Below are 8,341 nucleotides of genomic sequence, written 5' to 3'. Positions count from 1 at the left end.
GGAACCTGGAACCTTTGCTTGCTGCTCTGGGACCACCTGTAGCTGGCAGCTGCACTGCAAAAGTTTTTCTCAACCACAATGAATCCTAATGGATGTTCAGGACTCAGCTGGTGAGTATATTCTCCTGTCAGAGAGAGCATGTGGGGAGCACTGTAGACCAGCTGATGAGGCTGGAGGCCGAGAGCCAGGATCTCTTACTGGCTCCCTTTTACTGGCTTACTGCGTAGCATCCTGAAAATCCTACGACTGCTGCTGGGTGCACCTCTCATTAGAGGCAAGACCAGCAGCTGTGTATGTGTAGTTGTCTGTTAGTGACCTCAGATTGTTCCAGACAGATCCTGGGGGACATCTGACTCGGTATGAACATTTGTCAAGTGTACTGAGAACCTCATCTGGAAAACACTATTAAAGAGAAGATGATGCACAGGAAAACTGCAGGATATCCAGTGTGCTGCCGAGCCTTTGAATGTGACAGGGCAGGCTGAACCAGGACATTCAGGTGTAGTCTGTCCCAACACAGTTGTTACACAGAGTTCCTCAGGCTCTAGTAGTGAGCATAGCAATGAACCTCCTGAAGGTGTTTCTCTACCTATGGGATATGAGAAGGAAATCCTACTTCTTGGGTACACTTGTCCACAGGAGAGGGCATGAAGATGCCCAATTTTGTTTTTGGTAGACACTGAAGACCATTTTTATGCTAAATCATTCTCACACAGCCGCACATAATTGTGCAGATGACAGCAGAATTAGGACTGAATCTTTCACCAAAGAAAGTTTTAGACCCAGTAGTTGACTTGTTCAGTACTTTAGATTTGGGAAATGCTTTTGGGGCAATTGAAACAGCAGAAATGACTCAACCACTCCTTGTTGTTCTTAGAAGAGAACCAAACCTTATCCCCAACTGGACTGGGCTGTTGGTCCGCCTGGCATTTATTTGCAGCCTTGGCAGCATCAAAATGCTCTTTTGGTCCTTGCTGGACTTGTTGGAGGGAAGTAATGAGGTCATCTACAGCAAATACTCCAGGGAGGAAACAGTGGAGACTAGAAGACAGTGCTGGATGATACTGCAGCTAGCTTTGGGCTCTGGGAGCAGGCCTGGAGTAAAAACAAAGAGCAGGGCTCTACTGCTCTGGGAACAGGACTGGAGCAGGCTGGGGGCCTTTAAGGGTTCAGAAGGCTTGGTCCAGAGTAGAGCAAACATTTCTGCTGTGGTCTGGATAAATGCATCCAAATTGTCCAGGAGGGGACTTGACCTCTCCAACAAAGGACAAGCCCAACTCAGGGCATTGCCAGATAGGAGGCTGATGATCATCACACTCACCTTCAGCTTATCAGAAGGGTAGGTCTGAGAACATGCAGAAAACAGACAATAGCATTGGTTGAGAAACCCCACAAACGTTGCAGGGCTGCCATCAAAGCACTCAGGCAGAAGCACTTCAGGCTTGTGGGAGATCTGAAAGGCTTCTGCTGAGGGGGTCATGTGAGCAGTCGCCTGGGCCTTCATGGCTTTGGGCTTTTTTGTTGTTGAAGAGCTTTCATCTGTGTTTGCAATGCAGTGCTTTGACCTTGCAAAGCATCCAGTTCTCTCTGCAAAGCTCTGCATGCAGCTGTGAAATCCCCTTGGGAGACCCCAGTGGTTAAAGGACTCATCATGGGGTATGGGGACTGCTCTGCAGCAGATGCTGACATTCTGGGGGGGTGAAACCAGCCAAGCTGAAAGGACCAGGGCATAGTGGGTAGGCTACCAGGAGAGAGCTAGAGACAGGAGCTAGAGGACCAAGAGCCCAACGAAGGGGATAGAAGTTGGAGTCCAAGTTACCTAGGTAAGAAATTCTCTTCCCTGACTGGCTGGCCACTTGTTAGGGTGGCTGCACTCATTCATTATCCTTTCTGTACATTTTTAAAAGCAATATAGCCCTCAGGATATCCACTTGCATTCTGCAGGAAGTGGAGAAACTGGCTGATTTGCTAGGTGGGACTTAGAGACATGGATGAACTGCAGTGTTTTTGTCAAAGCTGGCATCTTCCCTGCCATACAACCCCTGACCTCTGTAGCAGGGGAAGGCACAGCCTCTGAGGATTCCCTGCACTCCTAAGACATCTCTGTCTGACTTGGGATCTGCAGAGGAAGAGAACGGGGTTCATAAGTACAGAAGGACTGCAGCTGTCTCCCACTATCCTTCCACCCCAAGACTTAACTTTAGCTCCATTTCAAGGGAAGTGCCTTTATCTCATTAAGTTCTAGTGAATGAATGATTAACATCTACATTTGCAGGTAAAAATCCAAAATATTTTTCTATCTTTAAAAAGGGGGAATCCAACTATCCTTTTTTCTCTTCTATCCCTATTTTGCTTCCACTGCAATCTACTGAGATACAACAGGTCTTACTGAGGATTACTTTCCTCTACATGCAGTAACATACTGCAGAAGGATACAGTTGAGAGAAGGTACAGAAGGTATAAAAAGGAGCTTATAGGACAGGTGTGATATACCCATCTCCTAATTTTTATTATCAGTCTCATGATAGTTCATGATTTCTTTAAACCCCAGCACCTAAATTCAAAGTATTTGCATGAGAATCTCAGCTTCTATCTGAAAAAAGAAAAATGCTTTTCTGGACCTCCCAGTTGTGAGCAAAAGCTTGAAAACTTCATAGATCAGAAAGGGAAGAGGATACCTTTTAAGTGTGTTACATTTAAAATTCTAAATCTGCTTAAGTCAGGCTTTTATGTTTTCTGAGGGTCTGACTCTCATGAGTTTTGATTGTTTGTGGTAGTGAATCCTGGAGGTGGTAGAGCAGAGCTGGAAGGCTCCAAGGCAGGGAACCCAAATGGGCACAGATGAACATTGGCTAACACCTGGAGCGTGCGACTGTTAGAAAATGGGGAGCTAGGGGTTGCAGAAGAGAGAAGGATGAAGCACCCAGAGGACTGGAACCCTAGTCCCATCTGCAGGAAGTGTTTGGTGGGAAGGAGCTCCCATTTTTCTGTTGGTCAGGCTGAGCCCTTCACAGGTCCACAAAGCAGCCTTTGGCAATTCTCCTTGAAATCAAGAACAAATTCAGAATAATTGGTTTTAATTTTAAACAAATACTTCCTGACTATTTTGAGAAGGGCAGACTTGGAGTCTTGGCAAGGCCACTAAGGTTGTAGAGGGGACAGAAGTGATGCCTCTGCCAAAAAGAGAGGGTAAAGGAGCCAATGATGTGAAGCGCCTGTCAAGCAGCATATTCAAGCAGTCTCCCTCGACTTCCAGGAGGTGAATTTCAGCAGGGAGAAGAACTGCCCTCCCCCATGGAATGCCTGGCCAGTGAGTGCCTGCTGCTGGAAGCCCTTTGAAAGGGTCACCTCTACTTTGGAAACATCTTTCTTGGGGATTAGCCAGCATCTGTGATCTCCTGAGGGAGAGGTAGGGTGAGACCCATGCCAGGTGTGGGGAGGAGAAGGGTGAAAAGCACCTGTGTAGTATGCCAGTGAAGGAGCATCTTGTACTCGGGGAGCTGGGGCAAGGAGGTTGCATGATGAGTAGGAAACCCAGGTGGGTAGCAGCAGAATGAAAGAGTAGCACAGGCTGCAGAGACACAGCAGTGATGACCTGGAACATCCCAAGAGCCCTGTGGTTGAAAGGGACCTATAAGAGCACAGTCAGACACCTTTTAGTCTGGTAATGGGCTGCTACAGGTAAGGCTTTCCTCCTGGTAATCTGGCTGCATTTTCCCTCCTATCTACCTGGAGCAAGCCTTGGAGGTCCCTCTCTGGTCAGGCTTCTCCCTGCATTTAAGTGCCAGATGTTTTCTTTTGGATGACAAAAACAGAGTCCATATCTTTATGTGCTTTGGTGTTTTTGTTGATTTGGGAGCTCTTGGCCATCAGAGATGTTACCAGGGATTGCTATGTGGAAGTGGTTCTTGTTGATCCTCCCAGATACTGTGAATGTTCAGGACACAGTTGTTGGGGTCCCCTTATTTCAGTGCTGAAGCATTTTTGTTTTGTCCCACACCAGAAATACAGACTCCCTAAATGGAGGTTACAGAAAGAATTGCCTCAAATGAAGGGGGGATATTTTCCAATATTTTCCACGAGGCAAAGATTTTTTTGTGAGATCTTTTATGGCACTGGAGGCCAACCTGTGGCAGGTGTGCCAAATTAGCCTCGCACCCTCCCTGAGTGCCACTCTGATCCCTATTCCCTGCCCAATCTGCTGTTTTGCTTCCTGCTGCCTACCTGATCTGCTGCTCTGCTTCCTGACCTGTTTGCCATTATGCTGCCTGCCCCCTTCCTGGTCTGCTGTGTGCCACACACAGAGGCTGCCTGTGCCAGTTAAGACACATGCACTGCAGTTTGGCCATCCCTGTTTTATGGGACCATCTGTATTGTTGGGAAAGCTGTTGGACGAGCTTTTGGGCAATCAAGTGTCCTTCCTTAGGTCTCAGTGGGTGTGCCTACACATGCCTCACATGGCACAGTTGTTACTGTGCCATCATTTAGTGCTTGCTTTAGGAAGTACTAAATGACAGTGTGCACTGTCCTGGTGGAGGACAGTTACTTTTAGCAGCTATGGCACCATAGTGATGTGCTATAGTGAGATAGCTCATCTCTATGGCAATGTAGCGTTGGCAGGCACAAACTGAGATGCCAACACTATGTCGCCATAACAATGAGCTATGTCGCTGTAGTGCTTTGCTATGGCAATGTAGTGTTATGTGTAAATGCACCCAGTACTTAATATAAATCTCAGTGTGTAACCTAAATCTAATCCCATTTGCAGGAAGTGGGGGATGGCACACATTTTTCTTTGGACATTGGGCTGAGTCCTACACAAATGCAAAAAGCAGCCTCTGATTGTTTTTCTTGGAATCCAGATCAGAGACAGGATGATGAGATTTACTTTTTATTATATGACCTGAGGAAGGGCTCTTGATGTCCAAAAGTTTGTCTAGCAGCTTTTCCAACTACTGAATTGGTTAAATAAAAGTTATCACAAAAAATCCTTGTCTCGTACACTTCCCAGGCCATCACAACTGCAACAGCACGCCAACCCTACTAGTCTTTTCCACAGCACATCCCAGGTTATGGGCAGCTGTGGCAGAGAGGCCGACTAGTTCCCTAGTTTAAAGGAGGTTTTCTGTTACAAGCTCTCAGTTTATAAATAGTATCTTCCACCCTGGGCATACCTTTCTAGGGTGATGCCTGGAGATTTTGTTATATCTTCTTGCATCCAAAGGTTTTCTGACAGCTGCATTTTTTTGCCGTTTTCATATATGACAGCCCTCTAAACTGCCTTCTGACTTTCTTCTGAAACTATACAGCTGCCTCACTGAATGGCTCTGGCTGATGAAGCAGCCTTCCCATGTTCAATCCTAGTGTTTCTGCGCACCTTGGGTAGTGAGGGGCCAAAGTAACTGAAAAAGTGTTGGAATGGAAAGTGTTCCTGATGTTTCAGGCAGGATACTATTATCCTGTGGTCTTTACTGCAGTGTCTGACTGTGGAAATTACCACATCATCTACTTTTCTATCAAGATGTCACACAATCAAAATGACCACTCTCCTATAATCTCTGGTTTCTCAGCTTGTCTACCTGCCACTTTACTTCCCTTTAACATGCTGTATTTCATAAAGGGAGTTCTGCAAGTTTCCTGGGTCTGATTATAGACTATTGCCTTGAACAGAGCCACAAGAAAATTTTTAAAACAGTGTAATGGGGAACCCTAACCCTATTACTAGGGAAGGGCTGAAGGGTAGGAAAAATCCACAGGGCCCCTTTAAGAGCAGGATTTTGGGGCTTGCAGGGGCAAAGACTCAGGCAGTTTGAACTTGCATTTCAGATCAATACAAGGGGTACACCCCCCTCCAAACCCAGCAGAGAAAAAGTCTCCAATCAGTGGAGGTGGCAAGGGGGGAAAAGAGGGGTGCATATGGCAACAACCAGTTGGGGGAAGGAAGGGTAGCAGATGGAGTAACAAGGTTACCAGCTTCTGTGGGAAACAAGGGGTCTAGTGATAGGCTTCAGAAGACTGAGGTCTAAACTAGGAGTGATCTTATGAGCAGCAAGCTGGTAGAGCAGCTGCTTAATGAGGAGCAATTGACTCAGGGCTGTGAACCCACCTCTTGCAGAGCAGGTTAAAGGTAAATGAGACTCTGAATTGGATAATAGAAAGCCCCGTGCCAGAGCTGAGACATAGGGATCAGTAGACCAGCAGGGGTGGGATTGGCTAGTATATAGGCTTGCCCCAGGGCAAATGGGTATTGGGGAAGGAAGAACTATACTGCATAAAGTAGGTGCTGGTCCACAAGGTGAGGATGAGCTGCTAGTTAGGGCAGAAGAGCCTCTCCTTGTTGGTGAGTGTGTCTAAATGGGTTAAAGGTTTTGGTTAATGCTTATTCCTGTTCCACCAGTGGGGGTATGTTTCTGTTCACACTCTGGTTATAGAAACCAGTGGCTATATAAGGAGTGGTTTGGAGGCCACACAGCAGGGTGCTTGGGAGCAGGCTGCAGTTCTGAGCCCTGCAAGGGTGAGGAGACTTAAGGAGAGAGGCTGTAGCTGAGGGGCTGAAACTGGAGCAGGGGCCATGGCCCAAGTGGGTGGAGGCTGAGACTAGGGCTGGAAGCTTGAGAATTGTAACAGAAACACAAGCAGGACCAGGGGCCCAGGAACTATAGTAGGGCCTAGAGACCTGGTGAAAAAGTGACTAAGGGCCTTGTTGCATGTTACACCCTAAGCTGCATAAATGTTGATTGGCTTAATGCTGGCTTGCAATCGCACCTTCAACGTGAGCTGCACATCTGTGGGGAGTGGCCCCACCTTGATGGACCAGGAGCTGGGTTGTGTGGATCAAGAAATAATCCTGCCTTGAGTAGTGTAACTTTGAGCCACGTAATGAGTGCTTCAAGTCACTTAGAAGTTAACGTGTGGACGATCCATGGGTTAAAAGCTCCGGGAGCTGCCCAAAATTAATATGCAACAAGGTGCTCAGATTCATGAGGCATAAGTGTAGCTATGAGGGCAGCTGGGTGTGATGATTAAGGCCTGTGGGTGGTGGGGGGAAGGAGTCAGTGGTGAAATTGGTACCACCAGATTTCCTCTAAGCTTCTAGGGTAACCTTCCTGTATATTAAGATTACATCAAGGCATGGCAGGCAATCACAGGTTGAGTAGACTGCTACTTATGATTTTGCAGAAACTGAAATCTAGTATTGTCCAGCAAAATCAACATAATAAAAATAAAATACTGACTACCCAGTGGGAGCTTCCCCCTGGTCCCTCCTCCCTGTACTGGGGCCTCTCCATCAATCAACACCAAAGGAGTGGGCCTGCATGAAGGCCAGCCAGCTGACAAGACGGTGGCTGCCTCCATGTCCCTCCTTTTCTGCTGAGGCCTCTCTGTGAGGGGTGGAGGTGGCAGAGCACATCTGGGAAATATCCATGAAATTTGCTCTTTATGCCATGACCAACCCCCAAAAATTGTTTAGTCTCACCATGACTTTAATAGGTCCCTTAATCATAAGGGGACTAGAACAGGGGTGGGCAATGATTTTGGGCGGAGGGTCGCTTACTGAGTTTTGGCAAGCCATTGAGGGCCACATGACAGGCAGCCAGGGGCAGATCTATAGTAATTTTCTAAATTTTTCAGGGGCCCCATGGGCTGGATAGAAAGGCCTGGTGGGCCACATCTGGCCCACAGGCCGCATTTTGCCTACCCCTAGACTAGGAAGTGCAGCCTTAGCCTGTAGGTGGGGGCATCTAAGCTAGCCTTTGAGTGGGTCCTGTCACAAGCAGAATTAAGATCTTCCATTAGTTTAAACATGGTTCTGAAAATCTTAGCCTTTAAACTCCAAATGAGTCCCCTGCAGGAAAGCATCTTATTGTTCACCTGGATACTGGTAGTTCAGTTTCATTGTATTGGAGATTATACCATTAAAAATTCAGCACAGTATATTTTTTTTATGCATGTATCCTCAGTGCAAAAGAGTATCACAGGGTCAAGTGAACGTAGAAATAGCAGAAGTGCAATAGGAGTTTTCCTTTTCCTTCAAGCTTCCTAAATCCTCACTTCAGGCTCACAAAGTCTCACTGCCTTGCAGAAATAAAAATGACCAAACTCCAACCATGTTGCCTACTAAACAGATTTCAGTTTTCAGCTGTGCAAAACACAATTCCATGCCTTTTAGTGAGATTCCAAGTCCATAGTGAAGCATTGTATGCAATCTCCTTCACCAGTTAGTTGGTCATACCAGTCAACACTTTTCCACTGGAGATCCAATAATGGTATCCTTGTGATATCTCCAAAATGTCAGACCTACAGAAGCATGGTCTTCTTTAAGCCTTCAATAACTCTTTCC

The sequence above is a fragment of the Alligator sinensis genome, unplaced genomic scaffold, assembly GCF_000455745.1.
Source record: "Alligator sinensis unplaced genomic scaffold, ASM45574v1 scaffold659_1, whole genome shotgun sequence".
Taxonomy (NCBI): domain Eukaryota; kingdom Metazoa; phylum Chordata; order Crocodylia; family Alligatoridae; genus Alligator; species Alligator sinensis.
The sequence above is the reverse complement of the archived record's forward strand: the minus strand, read 5'-3'. Positions refer to the sequence as shown.